At 38.9% G+C, this 24,355-nt stretch overlaps 1 long non-coding RNA gene across 1 annotated transcript in view; it reads right to left on the reverse strand.

The window, feature by feature from the left end:
- Nucleotides 1-1,913: 1,913 nt before the first annotated feature.
- LOC117976031 (uncharacterized) overlaps nucleotides 1,914-24,355 on the reverse strand; it is a 158,322-nt gene continuing 135,880 nt past the window's right edge. Inside the window, exons 9-14 of the long non-coding RNA XR_010109925.1 lie at nucleotides 23,530-23,722; nucleotides 19,533-19,581; nucleotides 16,522-16,595; nucleotides 16,170-16,369; nucleotides 13,664-13,815; nucleotides 1,914-10,085 (exon numbers count right to left, since the gene is read on the reverse strand). This is a non-coding gene — a long non-coding RNA (uncharacterized LOC117976031). The remainder of the gene's footprint in view (nucleotides 10,086-13,663; nucleotides 13,816-16,169; nucleotides 16,370-16,521; nucleotides 16,596-19,532; nucleotides 19,582-23,529; nucleotides 23,723-24,355) is intronic.

A 24,355-nucleotide genomic window follows, 5' to 3' on the forward strand; every position in this document is an offset into this window, starting at 1 on the left:
TGAGCCACTGCTCCCAGGTGGGTTTTGAGAAATACATAATGTCATGCATCTGGCCAGGAGTGGTGGCTTGCACCTGTAATCCCAGTTACTTGGGAGACTGAGGCAAGAAGGTTGCTTGAGGTCAGAAAATTGATACATATTGTCATATATCTATTATTACAGTATCATACAGAATAGTTTCACTGCCTAAAAAGTCTCTGTGTTCTACCTATTCATTTCTCCCTCACTCCTTCCTCCCAAACCCCTGGGAACCACTAATCTTTCTATTGTTTCTATAGATTTGCCTTTTCCAGAATGTCGTATCATTGGAATCATACAGTATGTAGCCTTTTCAGACCGGCATCTTTCCCTTAGCAAAACTCATTTAAAGGTTCCTGCAAATCTTTATGTGACTTGATAGCTCATTTATTTTTATCACTAAATAACATTCCATTGCATGTCATTATTAAAAAATTATTACATTTAAATATTATTTCTAGTAATAAATTATTACTATCATAAATGATACTTCATTGTTAAGGGAGGACTTATGCCTTCCCAACATTACAAGGAAGTCTTCTCGTTCATTTCCCTCTAGAAAATAACTTTTTACCTACAAGTCTAGACTGAAATGTCTAGAGTACTGAGGGGAAGGAGCTTTTCCTTATAATAGATGATGAATTATACTGATTAATGTCCCCCAGTAGTTACAATATAACAGGGTTGAACTTAACAGAGTTGCTGATCTGAAATAAAGCATGTTAATAGATGTGCACTGTTAAGTGTAGCTATACAGTAAAAATTCTTTACGAAATGGTATTGCTTTATAAAATAAAGCAATTAGAACAAAACAATTTTTCTTTCGTTCAGAAAAATGCCCAAATCTAATCTAATTTGCTGCAGCTGGACACCACCTGCAGATGACTGTTGAAATACTCTGAACATTACACACTTATCTTTTAAATATTGATAATGCCATTCTTCATTTTCTCGACATGAAATCCCAGAGGGAACAATTATGCTAATAAACCTTAATGATTCTTGCAAATAAGTGATCAAACCAAATTGCTGCTGTTGATTTATATTAATGGATGCCTTTAGGATGAGATTTGCTAGTATGGTGCTGCCTCTTGAATCTCAATTCATCTTATTTAGCTGAAGAGGGTACATAGTTTGTTAAATAGATGAAGTGTTTAAAATATAATGTGCTTGTGCAGTTTTTGCACTTCATAATGTTCAAGTATTACCATCTTGCCTTGTGGCAAATCTGCATTTAATGGTTTCATTGTATATAACTTCCTTTAGTACTTTTTCTGTCTGTCATATGCAGTTAGGAAGTGACTACTTTCTGGTTGATGCAGAATAGGCTAACTTCCATATATTGAATTTGATTGTTTCATTAAGACAATAAAATCTGTTTCTGGATATTTTAGCCACCATAATCTGGGAATCATATGGACTGTGCGATGGTGTGATCAAGTGCTAAATAATTGTTAGGGGTAAAGACACATGAAGAAATGGTTGGTGAGCTCACTGAAACCCAGGCTTAGTGGATGTCTTTCGTTCCTCTTCTCTCACTTTCACTTTTGCTCTTGCATCTTCACTATGTCTACAGGAATAGGAGATTGCTGACTTCATGAATTCTAGCATAACACTGAGAAAGAACTACAGAATTGTAATATATTGATTTCTAGGGTTGAGAACACTACACAGAAAGAATGCTTATTCATTGTAGATATGAATAAAAATTTACCTGGGTAATTTTATTGAAAAGCCACTATTTGTAAATGAGTGGTAAAATAGAAGACTGGCATCTACATATTATGTATATAGGAATGGAATACAGAACTTGTGATGTCAAATAACTTGTGATGTCATTAGGAATTTGTTATATGATGCACAGAGACTGTAATTTGGCTAGCGGTGACGTAAAGATGACCATATTAAATTCATCATGAAGAGTGGAGGAATCCCCTTCTGAATTATATAAGCTCTTATTGGTAAAAAGAAAAGTATACATATATACCTATATTTATATAGAGATATATACATGTGCAAACTATGTTTATATGGATTTTTTTCATTTCTTAACTTTAAAAAGGTACCAAATTTGATGACATTTGATATATTTATGGCAATTTTGCTAGTGAAAACTTAACCAGACCAAAAATTTTAAACGACTAAAGGCACGATTTTATTTATTGCAAAATTTTCTAATTTAGCAAAAAAACAAAAACAAAACACCACAAAAATGGGTGATCTAAACATGCAGTGTTAAGGGAATGGCTAATTAAATTGTGGCATATCAGCTATGTACCTAGAGAAGTGTGTCTGGAGGGCCAGAGGGGCCAGCCCAGAAGAGGCAAACTGTGGAAAACCTGAGCAGCAGCATCTTGGGAAAGGAGAATAACTGGGCACTCAGAAGCTGGGCACTGACTCTAAGGTCCTAGGGAAAAAGAGGAACACAGCTGCCCTCCATGGGGAACAGCAGATAAAGAATGTGGTCACCAAGGAGGGAGAGCCAAAGAGGCTAAGCTTGCTGTGAGCACAGGAAGTAAGGCAGAGGCCCAGGGCTGTCTACATTGTCCTTGGACCCTGCTTCTACTGTTGGACTGCTGACAGATGTCTGGGAGGGAGGGAGAGAGACAGAGAAAGAGAAAGAGACACTGAATCAATTAACTGAAAGACCAAACAGGTAAGAACAGTCTAGCAGTTCTGTAACAACCTTGCCTTGATAATAGATGACAAAGCGCATAAGGAAATGTTGTGGAAAACACTTGATTAATATTAGAAAACATTATCCTGCTACCTTATCATTTATTGATTTATTGAGTGCCTCTTGCATGTCAATCACTTCACATGTAATTGTCTTTACTTAGTAAAACAACCCCATTCACTTTATAGATGAAGAAAACAAGATTCAAAGGAAAGAATTAACTAGGCAAGCTCGTAGAAAGGGGTAATCATGGGACAGAGATTTGTACGAAGTCTGTCTCTCTAGCTCATTTTTCATGAATCCAGCATTTTTCAAACTATGGATCACAAACAGTATTTAAAAAGAAATGGAATAGAATAGTCCAGAAAATATAGAGTGCATCAAATCTAGTTAACTAGGTATTGTTTTGTGACACTTTTTAGTTCTAGATAGATGATTGATTGACCTATCAATAGATCGATAGAATGTATATATTGGGTCACGATGTAAAATATGTATCTTACTAAGGGTGAAGGTCAGAAAGTTTTGAAAATGAGTTAGACCATATTGCCTCTCTTTCTCAATCTTAGGAAGATACCTCTTTGAATTATAGCAAAGTTCACATTTTAAGAATTTTTCCCACAATGTCAATGGCATCACTCCACTCCAAATAATTTTTTCAAAGAATCACTGAATCAGACATATTTGAAGTATTTTCAACTAATTGTACCAATCCTTCCAATAATTATAGAGTAGTAAACCAAAGTGATTCCTCATTTACTCTTTCCTAGGCAAACCCAGCTTTGTTTTATTAAAATTTGTATTATAATTAATTACTCTGACTGTAATAAAAGATATCATGTTAACAGTATCATAGATGATATAACAATTTATACATAATGAAATGCGATGTGCTCATAGAATATTATACAATATATGTTCTACATAGTATTTATAGAACAATAATGACAATTACTAAATTGTATTAGGTATCCAGTACTTGCTGATTTGTGTCCAGATCAGCAATAACAACGATATTTTGTTAGAAGCAGAGACTTCCTAATTTGGAAGTATGGGGAATGCTAGGGAAAACTGATGCAGGCATAAAGGCAGCATCTGGAGAGAAAGGAAACAACACTTTCAATACTAATTTTATAAGCAGGTAGTGCCAAGGAATCCAATTAGATCAACAGGTACATGTGACAGGAATCAAGGAAACAGATCCTTCCATCTGACCCATCCCACTGGAGATGGTGGGTAAACTTAATTAGTTTGCTTGGTCCTCTACTTGTTGATTTCTGTCCACATATCAATGAGGAGTTCAATATATAGAGTGAAAACCTAACCTATCATAGGTCTCTTGTTTTATAAGATATTGCTGTGAGGATTACAGAATAACCCGAACAACAAGGTAATAGTGGCCTCTAAGGCAGCATTAGTCATAAAAGTAGCAAAAAAAAAAAAAAAAAAGAAAGAAAATGGGAAGAGTAAAAAAGTGAATAGCACCATAAGTGATGAGAGACATTCTTGCTTCCTATTTTTTTTATGCTTCTCTGGCTATTTCTCTACTAATGTATTCAGAGCAACAGTTACCAACTGTGTACCTCTCCACCATATAATTCTGTTCCTTAGGGTTTTTCTTTCCTTTCCTAGTAGATATACCTAAGAAATAGTCAAATAATAATTCACAAAACCTAATCCAGCCCCTTAGTTCTTTAGAATCTGTTATAGTAACTGGCATCTGGTGACCTGAACTGAGCTGATAAATTTGATCAAATCTATGACATCATCAATGATATGCACCATTATTTTATTCATCAGTAAAGAAGAAAACAATCCTACTAATTAAATTGTAGCAAATCATCTATTTAAAGATATCCCAATTTCAGAAAGGTTAAAATGCAAAAAAAAAAGTCTTAGAATTTGTGAAAACATGGATTTTTTTTCTCTCTGGAAGTAAATTTTACTACAATGCATTTATCCTAATGCCGTGCCATCATGAGAGAGCATAAATGAGGAACTGCGATAATGGTAACTACAACAACCAAAGAGAAACCATTGCTAATCAGTCCCCACCAGCAGAATAAGATCCTAATTCCTACTCAAGTTATGTATATTTTTATCCCTCCTTGGCATCGACCAGGGCAATCGCTACACTCTGCATCAGTTAGCGTCCTCTGAGTTGCAAATGCTGGGATGGAATTGGATGGTCAAGAGGTTTATTTGGAGAAAGTCCTAAGAAAGCTAAAGAGGGAGGGGAAAAAGAGACCATAATATAGATCTAACACATAAAAGCAGAGAGGAAAAGAAAAAGGAGTCTCAAGCAGCAGCACAATTCTGAGAGAGTTTCTACCAGGCTAATGGGAAGTCTCCAAGCAAAGACTTCCCATTAGATATGTCCCATGTTGTGTCAAAAGCCCTGGCTCTCATATCCTGGCATTGGCCAGGAGTACTCAGGGGATAGCATGGTCTCAGCATGGACGCAGCAGCAAATCTGAATGTGTAGCATCTGGAGGTTCATGGAGGAGCACCTTCCTTGCAGCAGGTTCCCCTAACGACAATTCTGAGCAGGGCACTTCCATGGCTGCCACACTGACATATGGCATACCACCATGTTTCCCACACTGATAGTGGCTCTCATTTCCTCTGATCTTCTCATACATCATATTTGTTATTATTGCTGCCTCACTGAGCTCTTCTCTAAAAATACTCTACATGCTAGATTTTCTGCCCACATCTTGGAATCAGACACATAGAATCCTTGAGGGATGGCATGGCCTGCAAGTACCACCTGGATTAGACATCACTCACACGGTCAAACTGCAATCCCTGTTACCCAACCTCCCACTTAAGGCAAAACACCCACTGCATCTCCTTCCCAGAGTTCGCCTGCTAAGTATGCAAATTAGGACACAGTTCTTCCCCACTCCCTTTTTACAACTGTTACTGCATAAAGAGTATGGAAAATGTTTCAAATTTTAAAAACTGAGGCTTGAAAACCCTTACAAGAAAACATTCATGAGATGAATGTCCAGGTATTTTATAAAAGGCTATAACAAAAGAACCATCTGTGTTCAAATAGTATGTCATGATCAGAAACACAGAAACTCATACAAGCTTTAAGGATGCAATACTGAATCAATTTATAGGGTACGGTGGCAAGAATAGACAGTATCTTTGACCTTGAACAAGTCATTTAACCTCCCTGATGTCTATTTCCTCTTCTATAAAATGAAGAGGATAGGGTAGAATATCCTTGAGGCCTCATGTAGCACTAACATTCTGTGAAATAAAAGTCAGCTTAGAGATTAATTGGGTTTCTGAGCCTCAAGCAATTAATTACACTGTCGCTGCCCTTTAACAGACCTGTCATAGAAGAAAATTAGATTCAACTGACAGATTTTAATCTTCACCAACTCATGTTGATTTTAAGTCCAACATTATTTTTTAAGATTGCAAATTAATGCTTTCACAAAAGGTTCAAAAGCTTTCAGGCCAAGAAATTTGACCTGATAGACACATTGTAATACTTAAACCATTCTTTTCTATTTAAAAAAAGTTGTACTGACTTCCCCCCACCGCCCCCCACCCCCCTAGTATTCAGAACCTCAGCAGGCACACTGCTAGAGTTTTATGAAATGACTGTGGTTTTAGGAAGTTCTTCACCAATTTCTGAAATTCTCAAGGATATCTGTGATCAGGGACTTTAATTCTGCCCACGTCTACTTTATCTAATTCCATTATGTTCTCTTTATTTTTCTTTGGCTTTCTGCCTGCCTTCCCTTCCCTTGCCTTTACCTGTACTTGGGTCAACATTGAATTATTAATTGAAAAACATGTTGGTTTATTTTCTAGCAAATTTTTTAGTAAAAAAAAAATCAGTTTGGATTTCCAGTTAATAGACAAGTATCTCATCACATCCTCCCTTTTTTTTTTTTTTCTTTTTTTTTTTTTTGAGATGGAGTTGTTGCCCAGGCTGGAGTGCAGTGGCGTGATCTAGGCTCACTGCAACCTCCACCTCCCAGGTCAAGTGATTCTCCTGCCTCAGCCTCCCGAGTAGCTGGGACTACAGGCACCTGCCACCATGCCCAGCTAATTTTTGTGTTTTTTGGTAGAGATGTGGTTTCACCATGTTGGCCAGGCTGGTCACGACCTCCTTACCTCAAGTGATCTGCCTGCCTTGGCCTCCCAAAGTGCTGGGATTACAGGCATGAGCCACCATGCCCAGCCCATGCACTCCTTTTAATGCTTATGTATTTAAGCAGTACTGATATCTTCTATGTTTCTCTTAAATATTATAGTTCGTATCTACTTTAGATTTAAAAATTAAATCTCACAACTTTTAGTTTATTGAACTTTGATTGCCAATATCCAGTTTCTACTTCTGTGTCATGTTTATTTGCACCAATAATATCTCTGACATACAGAAAGGTGAGAAGAATAATATAAACACCCATGTATCCATAATCTGACACAAGAAAAAATGTGGAACCTGGCTCTGTGCATCAGAGCACCTCTTCCTGTCTCATTTCTTCCACCCAGAGATAACATTGTACTGTATTTAATAGTGTTTATCATTCTTGTGCATGCCTTTATACTTTCAACTTGTAAGAGATATGTGATACTATTTTGCATGCTGTAATAAGATTGAGTCATATTTCTGCAAATCTCTTTAGACACCATGTTTGTGAGAATATTCCACTGTAGTACATGTACATCTACTTTGTCTTTGACAAGCTATGACTTATATTTTTACTTTCTCTAAAATGTCTATTAATGCACAGAAACTTTAAATTTAATATAGTCAAATTTATCATTTTATGTTTTCTGCTTTTTGCCTTCAGTAATCATTTACTAATCTCAGATCATAAAGCTTTTCATAATACACCTTTAATTCACCTGGGATTTATTTTGGATAATGTGAGGTAGGTGTCCAATTTTATTACTCTTTTGTCCATATGGATAACAAGGTCCCTGCACCACTATCTCTCCCTATTAATCTATAATGTACTGATTTCATACTGTTTTAATTATGATCTGTTTATAATAATACTTGCTACCTTGTAGAGCAAGACCTTAATTTGTTCTTCTGAACATTTTTGGCTATTCTTTGCCCTCTATTCTTCTATATAAATTTTGATTTTCCTTGTCAAGTTTCATGGAAAAAAACTGTTGAGAACTTTATTGGAATTTAATTGAATTTATGTATCAACTTTTAAAAAGCCAAACAATTTAAATTCTATTCATGTACATGGTGCATCTTTATTTTGTCTTTTAAAAATGTCTTTTAAGTTTTATAATTTTCTCTATAAAGATTTCATGCTTTTTTGTTAGATTTATTCCTAGATATTTTAAATTATTTGTTGCTGTCATAAATAATATCTATATTATTATTTGGGGTCGAAACAGGAAACAGTACTCTCAAAGTGAGTCATTTAAAAAGATGCAGACGAGGTTTAAGGAGATCAGCAGGAATTGTACAGTACCCAGGAGCCAGTAACTTTGGGGAAATATCACTGCTCCTGAGTCTAAGGGAAAGGGGAGAAGGCACTTTTCTAGAGCCCAAAGATAGAAAGAGCTATGTGAAGAGACCCCTTTGATGAAAGCTGTGAACTTTGGTCAAAGGATGCAGCTCACCAAGAACAACCTCAGAGGGACAGTTGAGGCAACACAAACCTCCTCTTCTTTTCTTCCTTCATTGGATCTTCTGATGATGCAACCACCGGCTAAACCCAATGAGAGCTCAAAGAGCAAGACAGACGGTTAATTGCCAGCCAGTCTTCCAAGGCACCACCAGTGTAGAGAAGGGTGGAGGGAAATCTGGAGGGGCAAGTAGATGTCCACCACTGTATCTTTTTCAAACTTAAGTTTCTGTTTTTGCTGGTGTCATGAGAATGCAAATGATTTCTGTATGTCAACTTTATATCCGCTAATCTTGCTGAACTTCATTTTAAGTTCTAATCATTTATCTGTAAACTTGCTTGAGTTTTTTTTTTAATGTACTTTAAGTTTTAGGGTACATGTGCACAACGTGCAGGTTAGTTACATATGTATACATGTGCCATGTTGGTGTGCTGCACCCATTAACTCATCATTTAACATTAGGTATATCTCCTAATGCTCTCCCTCCCCTCTCCCCCCACCCCACAACAGGCCCTGGTGTGTGATGTTCCCCTTCCTGTGTCCATGTGTTCTCATTGTTCAATTCTCACCTATGAGTGAGAACATGCGGTGTTTGGTTTTTTGTCCTTGGGATAGTTTCCTGAGAATGATGGTTTCCAGCTTCATCCATGTGCCTACAAAGGACATGAACTCATCATTTTTTATGGCTGCATAGTATTCCATGGTGTATATATGCCACATTTTCTTAATCCAGTCTATCGTTGTTGGACATTTGGGTTGGTTCCAAGTCTTTGCTATTGTGAATAGTGCTGCAATAAACATACGTGTGCATGTGTCTTTATAGCAGCATGATTTATAATCCTTTGGGTATATACCCAGTAATGGGATGGCTGGGTCAAATGGTATTTCTAGTTCTAGATCCCTGAGGAATCACCACACTGACTTCCACAATGGTTGAACTAGTTTACAGTCCCACCAACAGTGTAAAAGTGTTCCTATTTCTCTACATCCTCTCCAGCACCTGTTGTTTCCTGACTTTTTAATGATTGCCATTCTAACTGGTGTGAGATGGTATCTCATTGTGTTTTGATTTGCATTTCTCTGATGGCCAGTGATGATGAGCATTTTTTCATGTGTCTTTTGGCTGCATAAATGTCTTCTTTTGAGAAGTGTCTGTTCATATCCTTTGCCCACTTGTTGATGGGGTTATTTGTTTTTTTCTTGTAAATTTGTTTGAGTTCATTGTAGACTCTGGATATTAGCCCTTTGTCAGATGAGTAGATTGCAAAATTTTTCTCCCATTCTGTAGGTTGCCTGTTCACTCTGATGGTAGTTTCTTTTGCTGTGCAGAAGCTCTTTAGTTTAATTAGATCCCATTTGTCAATTTTGGCTTTTGTTGCCATTGCTTTTGGTGTTTTAGACATGAAGTCCTTGCCCATGCCTATGTCCTGAATGGTAATGTCTAGGTTTTCTTCTAGGGTTTTTATGATTTTAGGTCTAACATTTAAATCTTTAATCCATCCTGAATTAATTTTTGTATAAGGTGTAAGGAAGGGATCCAGTTTCAGCTTTCTACATACGGTTAGCCAGTTTTCCCAGTACCATTTATTAAATAGGGAATCGTTTCCCCATTTCTTGTTTTTTTTCAGGTTTGTCAAATATCAGATGGTTGTAGATATGCGGCATTATTTCTGAGGGCTCTGTTCTGCTTGAGTTTTTTATTATTGTCCTTTTCCTTCCTCTTACTCCATTTTAAGTTTTTTTCTTCCCTCATTGGGCTAGCTGGAACCTATAAGAAAATGATAAATAGAAAAATTAATAGGTGTATTTTTGACTTATATGTTTGACATCTCATTATGAAGTATGATGTTTGCTGTAGTTTTGTTTTTTCTTTTATTATTGAAAAGCAATATATGTGCATCGTGGAAAGTTAGGCTATATAGATACCTAAATATTTTTTAAAATGCTATGTTTCTATCACTCAGAGATTACAATTAACACCTTAGAGAGTTACAGCATATACGTATATATTTACTTTTTAATGAAAGGAGATCATACTGTACATGTAGTAGTATAAAGGTTGCATGCTATAAACTGCTTTTCATGCTGTAGGTGTTTTATTCCCCGTTTCCCCATATTTATGAAGAGTTTTCATCCTAAATGGGAATTCAATTTTTTAATACCTTAAAATGACACAACTTGATTATCTTACAGTTCTGTAGCTCAGGAGTCAAACCTAGACCTTATTAGGCAAAGATTAAGGTATTGGCAGGGTGCGTCTGTTTCTGAAAGCTGTAAGATAGAGCCACTTTCTTGCCTTGGGAATTTAACTTTATCAATTTATTTTATTCAGAGGTCTTACTCATAGGTTTTACTCATTAATAAATTAATCTCCACTGCAATAATTCTAATAATATTCTTAGTTATTTTGGGGGATGGGGAGTAGGCTTGTAATCTGGAAAGAAAGTTTTCTAGCTCAATTTACCTTGAGCATGTTGATTCTAAAATATACTATATTAAAGTAGAAATACATTTATCTTTCTTATAATTTTTGTTTCCTTAATCAGATTAAACAAAGTGTATTGTATTTGATAAGTTCATTATATAAAACTCTCAAATGTCTAATTTTGCTGTTAGATTTTTCTGCCGACACTCACAGTTGATGGTTATTTCCTCTAGTTTTTGTAATTTTAGATTGTGAGCTCATTTTTAGAGAAGCTTTATTTAGAGAGCACTGTGAGGCTATGATGCAGATGTAGCCCCCAGGAGGATTTGCTGTTGTTCCAGGAGGCAACTATGTAACTAACCCAGGGCCACTTTTCAAATGCCTGTTTATTGGCTTGATCTTTTTCTTGCTGTTTGTTTGAGATATCTGAGACAATTAGTAGATGGAGAAAAAGCAGAAAAAATATGAGAATGTCATCAGTGTGGGCAGCAGTTATTTCACATTTTAAATAAACCTGAAATAGCAAACATAATCTGGTTAGCATAAGTGAATTTTGTACAAAAATAGTTTCTGTGCATGGCCCCTTCATCAATTTTTTTTTAAAAAAACACATGCATCGTATGATATTTGGAAGAGGAAACTGGCTGGATATCACTAGCATAACACAGTGGTTCTCAACACCAGAAACATCTGTGGAACTTTAGGTAAAACTACACCTGCCACATGCAAAAGACTGAAGTTGGACCCTTACCTTACAGTACCATATACAAAAATTTACTCAAAATGGATCAAATAGCTAAACATAACAGCTAAAAGTATAAAACTCTTAGAAGAAAATATAGGGTAAAGATTAATGACATTTAGTTCGGCAATGATTTCTTGGATATTACACCAAAATGGAAGTCAACAAAAGAAAAAATAGGTCCATTACATCAAATATTAAAATTTCTGTAATCCAAAAGACATAGTCAACAGAATAAAAGGCAACCTACAGTATGGGAGAAAATATTTACAAATGATATATCTAATAAGGGGTTATCAGAATATATAAAGAATGTTTGCAGCTCAACAACAAAAAGAGAAACAACTGATGGAAAAAAATGGGTAAAAGGCTTCTATAGACATTTCTCCAGAGAAGACACGGTGGTCAAAAAGCACACGGAAAGATGCTCAGAATCATTAGGAAAATGCGAATCAAAAGTACAATGAGATACTATCACTTACTGATTAGAATGACTATTATAAAAAACAAAATAACAAGCATTGATGAGGAAGTGGAGAAATTGGAACACTTTTGCACTGTTAGGAATGTAAAATGGCACAGCCACTATGGAAAACTACATGATAACTCCTTAAAAACTTAAGCATAATTTTCATATGATCCAGTGATTCTACTTCTGGGTATACACTCAAAAGTACTGAAAGCAGAGATTCAAAGAGATACTTGTATACCTATGTTCATAGTAGCATTATTCACAATAGCCAAAAGGTAGAAACAACCCAAGTGTATACAGACAATAAATAGAAGTACACACACACACACGCACACACAGAGGAATATTTTTCTGCTTTTAAAAGAAAGGAAATTCTGACACATGCTATAACATAGATGAACCTTAATGACATGAAAATAAGTGAAATAAGCCAGTCACAAAAAGACAAATACGTCATGATTCCACTTACATGAGGCACTTATGGCAGCCAAATCCATAGAGACATTGAGTAAAATGGTGGTTGCCTGAAGCTGTGGTAGGGTAAGGAAGGGGGAATTATTTATTTATTTATTTATTTATTTTTATTTTATTTATTTATTTATTTTTGAGACGGAGTCTTACTCTGTCGCCCAGGCTGGAGTGCAGTGACGCGATCTCGGCTCACTTCAAGCTCCGCCTCCCGGGTTCACACCATTCTCCTGCCTCAGCCTCCCAAGTAGCTGGGACTACAGGCACCGGCCACCACGCCCGGCTTTTTTTTTTTTTTTTTTTTTTTAGTAGGGCCAGGGTTTCACCATGTTGGCTAAGGTGGTCTCGATCTCCTGACCTCGTGATCCGCACGCCTGGGCCTTCCGAAGTGCTGGGATTTACAGGCGTGAGCCACCGCGCCCGGCCAGGAACCCATTATTGTTTAATGGGTTGCAGAGTTTCAGTTTTTCAAGATGAAAAGAGTTCTGGAGATGGACAATGGTGATGGCTGCACAGCAATGTGAACGTACTTGATGCCACTGAACTGTACACTTAAAATGGTGGTTGAGGCCGGGCATGGTGGCTCACACCTGTAATCCCAGCACTTTGGGAGGCCGAGGTGGGCAAATTACAAGGTCAGGAAATCGAGACCATCCTGGCTAACACGGTGAAACCCCGTCTCTACTAAAAATACAAAAAATTAGCCAGGCGTGGTGGCGAGCGCCTGTAGTCCCAGCTACACGGGAGGCTGAGGCAGGAGAATGGCGTGAACCCGGAAGGCAGAGCTTGCCGTGAGCCGAGATCGCGCCATGCACTCCAACCTGGGCGACAGAACGAGACTCTGTCTCAAAAATGAATAAATAAATAAATAAAATTAAAATTTAAATTTAAAAAGTTGGTTAAAATTTTATCTGTCTTTATTTTACTTCCTTTTTTTTTTTTTTTTTTTTTTGAAATGTGCTCATGATACAGCCCTACTTACCAGTCTTATTCAGAAAGTGGATCCCTGGCATTTCTCTTTCATGGTAAAAACCACAGTAAATTATCTGAGATTCATTAAGTAAAAGGAAGTAACAAAGTTGGAAGAAAAAAATAGAAGAATGAAATATCAATATATAAAATACCTAAGAAACCTTGATTAGTTTCAGTTTCTACTGGATGCTAAACTTTCCTGATACTTTCAGTAAAACCTTTATTTTATATCTTAGAAATGATTCCCATTTGCAGCAGGCAACTTACCATTGCCTTCACAAGTGTAGTTACGATGTCAGAGCGGCAATCACCTTCATTTTAACTTCCCTCTTCCCTCTGACCATTCTTTGCATCTTGCCTATCTTGTGTTTCTTTTTAAAGAAATAAAGCTTCACTCAAATTTTGTTAAAGCTTGACAGCTGGGGAAAAACATCCACGAGTTATATCATTTGTTCAGGCTGAATTTATAACTATATAAATGTTCTTTCTTCTTACAAGGAAATTATCTTACTGGTAATCACATTGCCCTTGGAGTCATTGTCTCCACCGTATTATGATAATATTTTAGCATCAATCAACAAATGTGTCAAGTAGATACATGATACGATATCACAGACCATGGAAATTTTACCAAAACACCATGGAGATGTGGTCCCAAGGCTAAGGTAGCATAGAGTTGAGTTCATGCAGACATATAAATATGAAATAAAAAAATTTTAATATATTTGCCTATTAGCCTTCTTTTAAAAATCATTTTCCTTTTACCTCCACTCAGAACACCTATCTACTATTAACTGGCACATAGTGGGCATTCAATATTTGTTGAATGAATAAATATGGAGCAAATTCTATTAGGAAAAGCAATATTATGTGTAAGAAACACTTCTGTAAAATAAAAAAAAACCCACAGGAATTTCTAGCATAGAAATCTAATATACCAAAATAAAGCACCTAGAACATGGAAAAGGAGGACTAGAAATGTATTAGGCTGCAGAAAGACCCATTCCTCCTGCCCAGTTAATTATAGCTTAGCAGAATAGGGATTTACGGCTAGCAAATCAAAATTTGAAATCATGTTTCAGGGTTTAACAAATAAGTAAAGTATTATTTATATAATTAATGCTCTCTTATGAGAAAAGCAGGCTATGAGTTTAGTGAGTTGACATTTTGTTCTGCTCAGCTGGGGAAGGCTTTCTGGTGTAGAAAAGCCAAATTTCTTAAGTGACTCGTATGTTCTATGGTTGATAAAAATAACTATCATTGGACTTTTTTTTTTTTTTTTTTTTTTGAGATGGAGTCTCGCTCTGGCGCCCAGGCTGGAGTGCAGTGGTGCAATCTCGGGTCATTGCAACCTCCGCCTCCCGAATTCAAGTGATTCACCTGCCTCAGCCTCCCAAGCAGCTGGGACTATAGGCGTGTGCCACCACGCCAGGCTAATTTTTTGTATTTTCAGTTGAGACAGGGTTTCACAGTGTTAGCCAGGATGGTATTGACCTCCTGAACTCGTGAGCTGCCCACCTCGGCCTCCCAAAGTGCTGAGATTACAGGCGTGAGCCACCGCACCCGGCCGTATCCCTGGACTTTTTTCTTTTTTTTTTTTTTTTGAGACGGAGTCTCGCTCTGTCGCCCAGGCTGGAGTGCAATGGCGCGATCTCGGCTCACTGCAAGCTCCGCCTCCCGGGTTCACACCATTCTCCTGCCTCAGCCTCCAGAGTAGCTGGGACTACAGGTGCCCGCCACCATGCCCGGCTGATTTTTTTTTTTTTTTTTTTTTGTATTTTTTAGTAGAGACGGGGTTTCACCGTGTTAGCCAGGATGGTCTCCATCTCTTGACCTCGTGATCCACCCGCTTCGGCCTCCCAAAGTGCTGGGATTACAGGCTTGAGCCACCGCGCCCGGCCTCCCTGGACTTTTATTGACAGCAATAGCTGCCCCCAATTTAACATTTAATACTGCCTTTGCTACCAATAAGCTGTCTAATCCTGTGCCCTCAGTTACATCTAACTTTAATGAAGGAATTATTTCACCGATTAAAACTCTGCATGAAAACGATTCTTCTTTATTAGTATTTTATTTGCTTAATTTTATGCATACAAAATATTTTCAGCTTAACCAGACCTGGATGCTCTACTCTTTGCCCCAGAAATTGTCCAAGTGATCCTTATACCTGTAAACTGAATCCTAGCAAATGATAATAATAATACCTAATATGTACTTGTTTCATTATGTACTATTAGCACTTCACATCTGTTATCTACTTTAACCCTTTTACCAACTCCAGGAATAAGTACCATGATTACTGCTATTTTAGAGGGGAAAAGAGAAAGACCCTGAGCAGCTAATCTTGGATGCCTAAGATAATTCAGCTATAAAGTGATGAGGCCAGGATTTGAGAATCCACATGCTGAGCCACTGAACCATATTGCCATCCAGGCAAATACTGAGAGCCTCCTCAGCAATAAACTGAAGTTGTGAACAATCAGATAAACTCTCCTCTCACAATTCCCAGATGCTGGGAGTGGTGCAGTGAGAGGGAGTTGGGTATAAGAAATACCTGGTACCAACTACAAGCTCCAAAATTATAATTTCAGACTAGTAGAACATATGTAATAAGAATCTATGATTTGCCAAATGCTTGCTCAGACATATGCAGAATTTGCTAATTATAACATCCTTGCCCTTTCATGGCCATATTTTTGCAGAAAGATGAAGAAGCTAAGGTGTAATTTAGTTTTATTTCAGAGACTAAACTTGCCAGGGTGAAAAAACATACCAGAAAGAGGGTCCTTTTCCTAGTATCCACTGGGCAGGCCTGAGCAATAAAGGCCACAATCATGTGTCCTCATGGCCTCACTTACATGACAAGAATCCACTTTTTCCTCATATGGGCTGCCTCAGTTTTATTTTCCACCTCTGAGCCACAGAACACATTAATTCTCAATTACACTTACTCAGTGCTGCAATCTGTAGTCCCTACATGGACAAAACAGTAATGGGAAACACGAATAATTAGTTCTTCCAACACCATCCAACCTGAGGAGTTTATATGGTTTGTTTATTTTAAAGAAAAGTCCTGGGAATTGGATTCAAATGAATCTGTAGAATTAATGAGAGTCGAATCTTACCTTTCTCATGAAGCAGAATGACCACTGCAGATGGTTAAGACGCAATCCCAGGACCTGGTGCATGATGTAAATCCCTCATAGGATGTTAAATAAGAACAATAATGTCAGTAACAACAAAACAACACTCTTATCTACATATGGTAACACCTATTAGAGGTAGAAAAGTGAAAGTATTTTAGAAGTACAGGCCGGGCGCGGTGGCTCACGCCTGTAATCCCAGCACTTTGGGAGGCCAAGGCAGGCGGATCATGAGGTCAGGAGATTGAGACCATCCTGGCTAACACAGTGAAACCCTGTCTCTAGTAAAAATACAAAAAAAATTAGCCGGGCGTGGTGGCGGGCGCGTGTAGTCCCAGCTACTCACGAGGCTGAGGCAGGAGAATGGCGTGAACCCGGGAGGCAGAGGTTGCAGTGAGCCAAGATCGCGCCACTGCACTCCAGCTTGGGGGACAAAGCGAGACTCTACCTCAAAAAAAAAAAAAAAAAAAAAAGAAGTACACTAACAAGAAAAGAATCCTTTGCAGCAAAGCCAGCTCACTGGAGACTCTTAGTACATAATTTTATCCAACTGCCTTGCAATAGATACCCAGAATAATGTTATTAATAGCAACCAAAAAATGACATCAATTTGAAAACACTAGGTTTAATGGATGCTGTCTTCAGGTCTGAGGACTTATTTTCCTAGATGCTGGGAGTGCTGCCAGTAGACAGCCCTGAGCTGTCAGCCCTCTTCAGAAATTATCCTTGGTCGCAGACCACTGTCACCCAGTATCAGCTTGCATCCATAAACGCCTAGCCTTCTCACTGTGAGGAGAGTCAACTCTGAAGGGTCATCTAGCTTTACAGCTCCTGAGGGAATAGCTGAGGCCTTTGCTGAGACTGCAGTAAGCTCAGCTTTTCCTTCCATCCAGCCCTGCCTCCTTCCCTTCCACAAATGTTGATCCTACAAGCAGTCTCTGATATGGTTTGGCTGTGCCCTTACCCCAATATCACCTTGAATTGTAATTCCCAAAATCCCCACGTATGGTGGGAGGCAACTTGTGGGAGGTAAGTCAATCATGGGAGCAGTTTCCCTCATGCTATTCTCATGATATGTAATCTGTCATGAGATTACATATCATGATTACATATCATGAGATTACATATCATGATATTACATGAGATATTATTACATAATATCATGAGATTACATATCATGAGAGAGTAATCTGTCATGAGATCTGATGGCTTTATAAGGGGCTTCCCCCTTCTCCTTCCTGCTGCCATGTGAAAGAGTAACTAATACAGCAAGTTGGTACTGTAGAGGGTGGTGTGCTTCTGTGAAGATACCCAAAAATGTGGAAGTGACTTTGGAACTGGGTAGCAGGCAGAGGTGGGAACAGTTTGGAGGGCTCAGAAGACAAGAAAATCTGGGAAAGTTTGGAACTTCCTAGAGATTTGTTGAATGATTTTGACCAAAATGCTGTTAGTGATGTAGATAATGAAGTCCAGGCTGAGGAGGTCTCAGATGGAGATGAGGAACTTCTTGCAAACTGAAATAAAGGCGACTCTTGCTACACAAAGAGACTGGTGGAATTTTGCACTTGCCCTGGAGATCTGTGGAACTTTGAACTTGAAAGAGATGATTTAGGGTAACTGGCAGAAGAGATTTCTAAGTGGCAAAGTGTTCAAGAGGAAGCAGAGCAAAAAAGTTTGGAAAATCTGCAGCCTGACAATGCAAAAGCAAAGAAAACCCCATTTTCTGAGGAGAAATTCAAGCCAGCTGCAGAAATTTGCATAGGTAATGAGGAGCTGAATGTTAATCACCAAGACAATGGGGAAAATGTCTCCAAGGCATGTCAGAGATCTTCACAGCAGCCCCTTGCATCACAGGCCTGAAGGCCTAGGAGGGAAAAATGGTTTTGTGGGCCGGGCCCAGGCACCCCCTGCTCTATGCAGCCTTGGGACATGGTGCTCTGCGCCCCAGCGGATTCAGCTCCAGCTGGCGCTAAAAGGGGCCAATGTACAGCTCAGGCCATTGCTTCAGAGGGTGCAAGCCTCAAGCCTTAGAAGCTTACATGTGGTATTGGGCCTGCAGATGTACAGAAGTCAAGAATTAAGGTTTAGGAACCTCCACCTAGATTTCAGAGGATGTATGGAAATGCCTGGATATCCAGAAGTTTGCTGCAGGGGTGTAGCCCTCATGGAAAACCTCTGCTAAGGCAGTGTGAGAGAGAAATGTGGGGTCAGAGCCCCACTGGGGCACTGCCTAGTGGAGCTGTAAGAAGAGGGCTTTTGATTTTAACAGGCTCATAGGTAGAAAGGACTTACATTGTCTCAGAAGAGACTTTGGACTTGGACTTTTTAGTTAATGCTGGAATGAGTTAAGACTTTGGGGGACTGTTAGAAGGGCATGATTGTGTTTTGAAATGTGAGGACATGAGATTTGGAAGGGGCTGGGGTGGATCGATATGGTTTGGCTGTGTTTCCACCGAGATCTCCTCTTGAATTGTAGTTCCCATAATCCTCACATGTCATGGGAGGGACCCAGTGGGAGGTAATTGAATCATGGGGGCAGTTACCCTTATGCTGTTCTCATGATAGTGAGCGAGTTCTTATGAGGTCTGATGGTCTTATGAGGAGATTTTCTCCCTTTTGCTAGGCACTTCTCTTTCCTACTACCATGCAAAGAAGGATGTGTTTGCTTCCCCTTCCACTATTATTGTAAGTTTCCTCAGGTCACCCCAGCCATGTGGAACTGTGAGTCAATTAAACCTCTCTCCTTTATAAATTACCCAGTTGCAGATATTTCTTCATACCAACATAAGAACAGACTAATACAGTCCCTAATATGTATTCTGCATGCTAATCTCTGTCTCTAAGACTGTTTCTCTGGGAACCCAAGATGAAATACCAATGTAATCAAATGTTTTGTTTCTAATGTTATTAAAATGTATTGCTTTACATTAAAGATGTATACATTTTTAATAATCATTTAAAAATATGATATTGTTTGGATATGTTAAAATTACCTGCTACAGAACCACTTTCCTCTGGAAACAAGTAGGGCTGGTTGATTTGCTGTGATGGAAAAACAATCAGGAGTGCAAAGGGCATTTAAAGTAGGCTACAAAATTGTTAAGTCTCCATACTTGAGAAACTATACTGGGAATTGAGAAATGGCATTGGAGTTTACGTAGGGGAGAGAGAAATTAGGGGGTTGCTAGTCCCAATGGGGATCCACACAAAGTTTTTGTTGTTGTTGTTAAGGCCTCTAGCTATACAGCTTCTTGAAGGCTAGGACTGATTCCCACAAAGAGCTCTGTCAAAGGCATTACAGCATAGTGAAGATGACTTGGTGTGGCCATCATCTTCCTTCTCTCTGTTCTTAGTCCCCTCTGCTCTTTGTCTCTCAGAACATCTTTTCCCCCTAATATTTTATAGCCAATAGAAGTATGCTGAGGATATTTGAATTTTAGAAGAGAATTCAAAAGAAGGTACAATCTTTCAACATAGAAGCATGAATCTGAATTGCCAATGAAAGAGTTTTGGATACTATAACTAGAGCAGGAATGGTAATTTAGGGGAGACAGACAGTCTACCCAGCGTTGACCCAGATAATCTTCCTGAATACCTTTAATAGAGCCTTTGATTAATTGTGCCTTGTGCTGTGATTACTCATCCACCCCACACTGACACCTTGGTCGTGCAGTTTGCCTCACTATCAGTTTGAACTTCAACTCTGGATTTGACAATTCATTCAACAAATAATAACTAAGAACCTACCAAGTGCCAGAGATACAGTGGTAAACAACCAAGACAAGGTCCCTGCCTTCTACTGGAGGAAGACAAAGAAACAAACAGATAAGCAAATATCATTGTTGCAGAAAGCAAGAAGGGCTAAGACAAGAATAAAGCAAGGTTAAGTTAGAGGACAACCAGGTGACCATTTTAGCTGTGATGAGTGCGGCCATTGAAGACCCTTCTGAACAGGTGACATGTGAACAGACACCTGAATGGTGAACATCAATTCGTGAAGATTTAGGCAGAAGAGCATCCCAGGCAAAGGCTTGTAGTAGGAGCACAGCAAACAAAGGGGAGAATGACAGATGGGTTGGAGCAGTAGGCAGGGGTCAGAGCAAATAATTTGGATTTTGTTCTAAATAGTTACAGAAGTCACAGAAGGATTTTTTTTAAAGAATGAGAAATACAATGTGATCTAAGTTTGCAGAGATCCCTCCAACTGCTGCTTGAGGAGAGGGCTGTAAGGGAATGACAGTGAAGTCAGGTGAAGCAGTTGGAAAGGTAGAGTTATAGAGCAGGTAAGGTTGAGCATAGTGGTGGTAGAGGTTATGGGAAGTGATTGGGTTCAGAATGAATTTTAGAAATAAAACCAACAGGACTTGGCAATGGATTAGGTGTAAGGAATGACAAAGAGATGACTCAAATATACCTCCCAGGTGTCCTTCCTGGCATAACTGAATGAATGATGGTACCATCAGTTGGGATGGAGAACACTGGAGGAGTAGACTTGGAGGCCAGGGAAAAATAAAGAGTTGTGTTTGGACATGTTAAATCTGAGATGTCTACATCCCACTGAAGATCTTAAATAGGACACTTGTGTATATAAATCTATAGTTCAGAAGAGAAGCTGGGGCTAGAAGTATAGATCTACACATCAACTGATAAAGATGCTTTTGAAACCCATGGGACTAGGGATATCAAGGAGATCAAGGGTATAAGAGATCAAGGACTGAGCCCTGAGGAACTTCAATATTTACAGAAGTGGTTTACAACACTCCATGCCCATTGAAATTACCAGAAGATTTTTTTTTAAATGTTGAACCTCTACCCATCCTTCACATATCTGATTTGATTGGTCTGGGGTTCAGTTTGAGTATCAAGAAATTTAAAAACTCCTCAGTGACTCTAACGTGCAGCTAAGGTGGAAACCACTGATTAAAAACTGTTAATTGTAGCTGTTTGACAGGCTGAGGGGAGAATCACATAAGCCCAGGAGGTCAAGGCTACAGTGAGCTATGTTCATACCTTACACTCCAGCCTAAGTGACAAAGCAAGACCCCATCTCTTAAAAAAATGGGAAGAGAAAGCTAAGCCAGAATTACTAGAATGAAAAGAGCCATCAGCAAGGTTGGAGGAAAACCAGGACAGTAGTATCCTGGAAGTTAAGTGAAGAGATTGTTCCAAGAATGGCATGATCAACTGTGTCAAATGCTAATGAGACATTAAGTAAAATGAGAGAGAGAGAGAGAGAGAGAGGAGAGAAGGACATGAGGGTGTGGGTGACTCAAATGTGAAAAGCTTTTATAGGATGTAGGGATGAAGGCCTGCCCAGCACAAGCTAAAGGGAGTGGATAGTGAGAAGGCAGAGATTGCTGCTGTGTGCCGTGTCCCTTCTGCCCTGGGCCAGGGTCACCCAAATCCTAGGCTCACATCCAGCATCTCTGGCTGCTCCTTGTCCTGGGGCTTGGATGGCCAATGCCCCTCAAATAACACTATCTCAATTACTTATTCCAAAAGCCAGTCAACATTTATTCCACAGCTCATTGAATACATACTCAGCACTTACATGTGCTAGTTATTGTTAGGTAGTGGGGATACAATGCCAAATAAGTTAGAGTTCTTTCTCTCATGAAATTGTCAATTCATTGAGGAAGAGGGTCACAAATAATCACAACAAAATAGCAATCTTGATTCTACTTCCCCAATGTTACTCTTCGTTCAACTCTTATTTCCACTCACCTAGTTTAGGCCTTGAAAATGAGTAATAATGTCCTAAGCAGCCTTCCTGTATCCAGTCTCTCCCTTCTTGCCAATCTAGTTTAAACCTTGCTGCCAAATTCCTCTTTCTGAAACACAACCCTGTTCATGTAATCTGTTAATTGAGGAAGCCTTCATTGAGCACCTACTAAGTACAAAAAAAATGCAAGGTCTTCCCTCCTATAATGTAGGGTCAATTTATGGCTCAAAAATCCCAATATGTAATATCGATTAAGAAGTAAACTTAGCAGATATCTAGTCCACACCGGAATCTCCTATATTAATCTCTCTATAAATGATAAATGGACAGCTGGATGGAGAATCCATTTTTTTAAAAGGAGCCAAATACATATTCAAGAAGCTGGAATTTTTACAAGTTCTTCCTCCAGTCCCGCTTCCTGCTCAACAGAGTACAAGCTTCTTCATTGCCATTCAAGACCTTCTGTAGGCCAGGCATGGTGGTTCACACCCATAATCTCAGTACTTTGAGAGGCCAAGGTGGGAGGATTGCTTGAGCACAAGAGTTTGAGACCTGCCTGGACAACACAGTGAGACCTTGTCTCTACAATAAAATAAAATAAAAACTAGCTGGGCATTGTGGCATGCTCCTGTGGTCCCAGCTACTCGGGAGGCCGAGGTTGGAGGATTGCTTGAGCCCAGGAGTCAAGACTCCAGTGACCCACGATCATGGTACTGCACTCCAGCCTGGGTGACACAGCAAGACCCTGTCTCTTAAGAAACTAAAGTAAATGAGAAGCTGAGGCGGGAGAATCGCTTGAGCCCAGGAGTTTGAGAACAGCCTGGGCAACATGGTGACACTTCATCTCTACAACAAATACAAATTAGCCTGTCATGGTGGTGTGCACCTGTAGTCCCAGCTACTCAGGAGGCTGAGGTGGAAGGGTCACCTGAGCCCAGGGAGTTTGAGGCTGCAGTGAGCCATGATCATGCCACTGCACTCCAGCCTGGGCAACAGAGTGAGATCCTCTCTTAAATAAAAATAAAATAAAAAGACCTTCTGTAGTTTGACCCTAAGGCACTCATGTCTTAGTTTCTGATATTCTCCCTTTACAGTACCCTCCCTGGATGTGCTTTCACACCACCACACTTTCCCCTTATTCCACATAATCAAATATTACACATCCTTCAAAGCCAAGGTCAAGGTCCACCATCTCCATAACACCATGCTGAGTCCCTCAGCTGACTCATTACCTCTCTCACCTGAGATCCCTCAGGCTTTACTTTTACCTTCCTTAGGGGTTTCTATCTTTGATGATTGGTGCACCTGTCCTTTTTTTCATGCCTCATTGAAAGGTCCATGAGATTTGGGCTTATCTCCTGAATGTCTCCGTCTCCTCCATGGTACCCAGCATAGTGACTTGGAAGTTTCACTTGACAGACACTCGTGGAATGAATAGAGCAGTGATTCTCGGATCTGTTTCTTATTTTGTGAAAGGAGAAGCTTTCTTAACATACAAACATTTCTACTAACTCTAATATTATAATTCCTAAATTTAAAGTATTAGATAGTATTGCATGCCTGATACTGTGTTTCCCATTTCAAAGACACAATTGTGACTTTTTTGGGGGAAAGAAAATACACAAGAAACAATTCACTTATAAACTGAATATAAAAAATGCTAGTTGTTAGCAACAGAAAATAACAAAGTTGCTCATACTGGGAGGACATACATGTAGTCAAGAGTCACCAGAGCATTAAAAGGAAGAGGTACTAGCTGAGCTGGGCTTTGAAATCCTCATACAGTTCTTAAGTCCTGGGCATTTTAAGCCTGGAACGAAGGCTCAGTCAGGGCCACTAGAGGGAGCCAAGGCTTGCAATCTGCAGAACACGCTTTCTGGCTGAATTAGCCTTGGGTTCACAGATTCTAAAACATTTGCTTAGCAGATTGAAAAGGATCATCTTTATCACACATCTACAGGACCATTTCTAAAATGCAAGCTATGTTGAGTGTATTTTCAGTTTTTAGTAATGTTAAACCCCTTTGGAGAAGATAAATATTAAGAACTTAATGTCTGTGCATTTCATGCCGTTTTCGCCAGTGAATATATCCTG

Source organism: Pan paniscus, chromosome 16, assembly GCF_029289425.2.
Source record: "Pan paniscus chromosome 16, NHGRI_mPanPan1-v2.0_pri, whole genome shotgun sequence".
NCBI classification, from domain to species: Eukaryota; Metazoa; Chordata; class Mammalia; order Primates; family Hominidae; genus Pan; species Pan paniscus.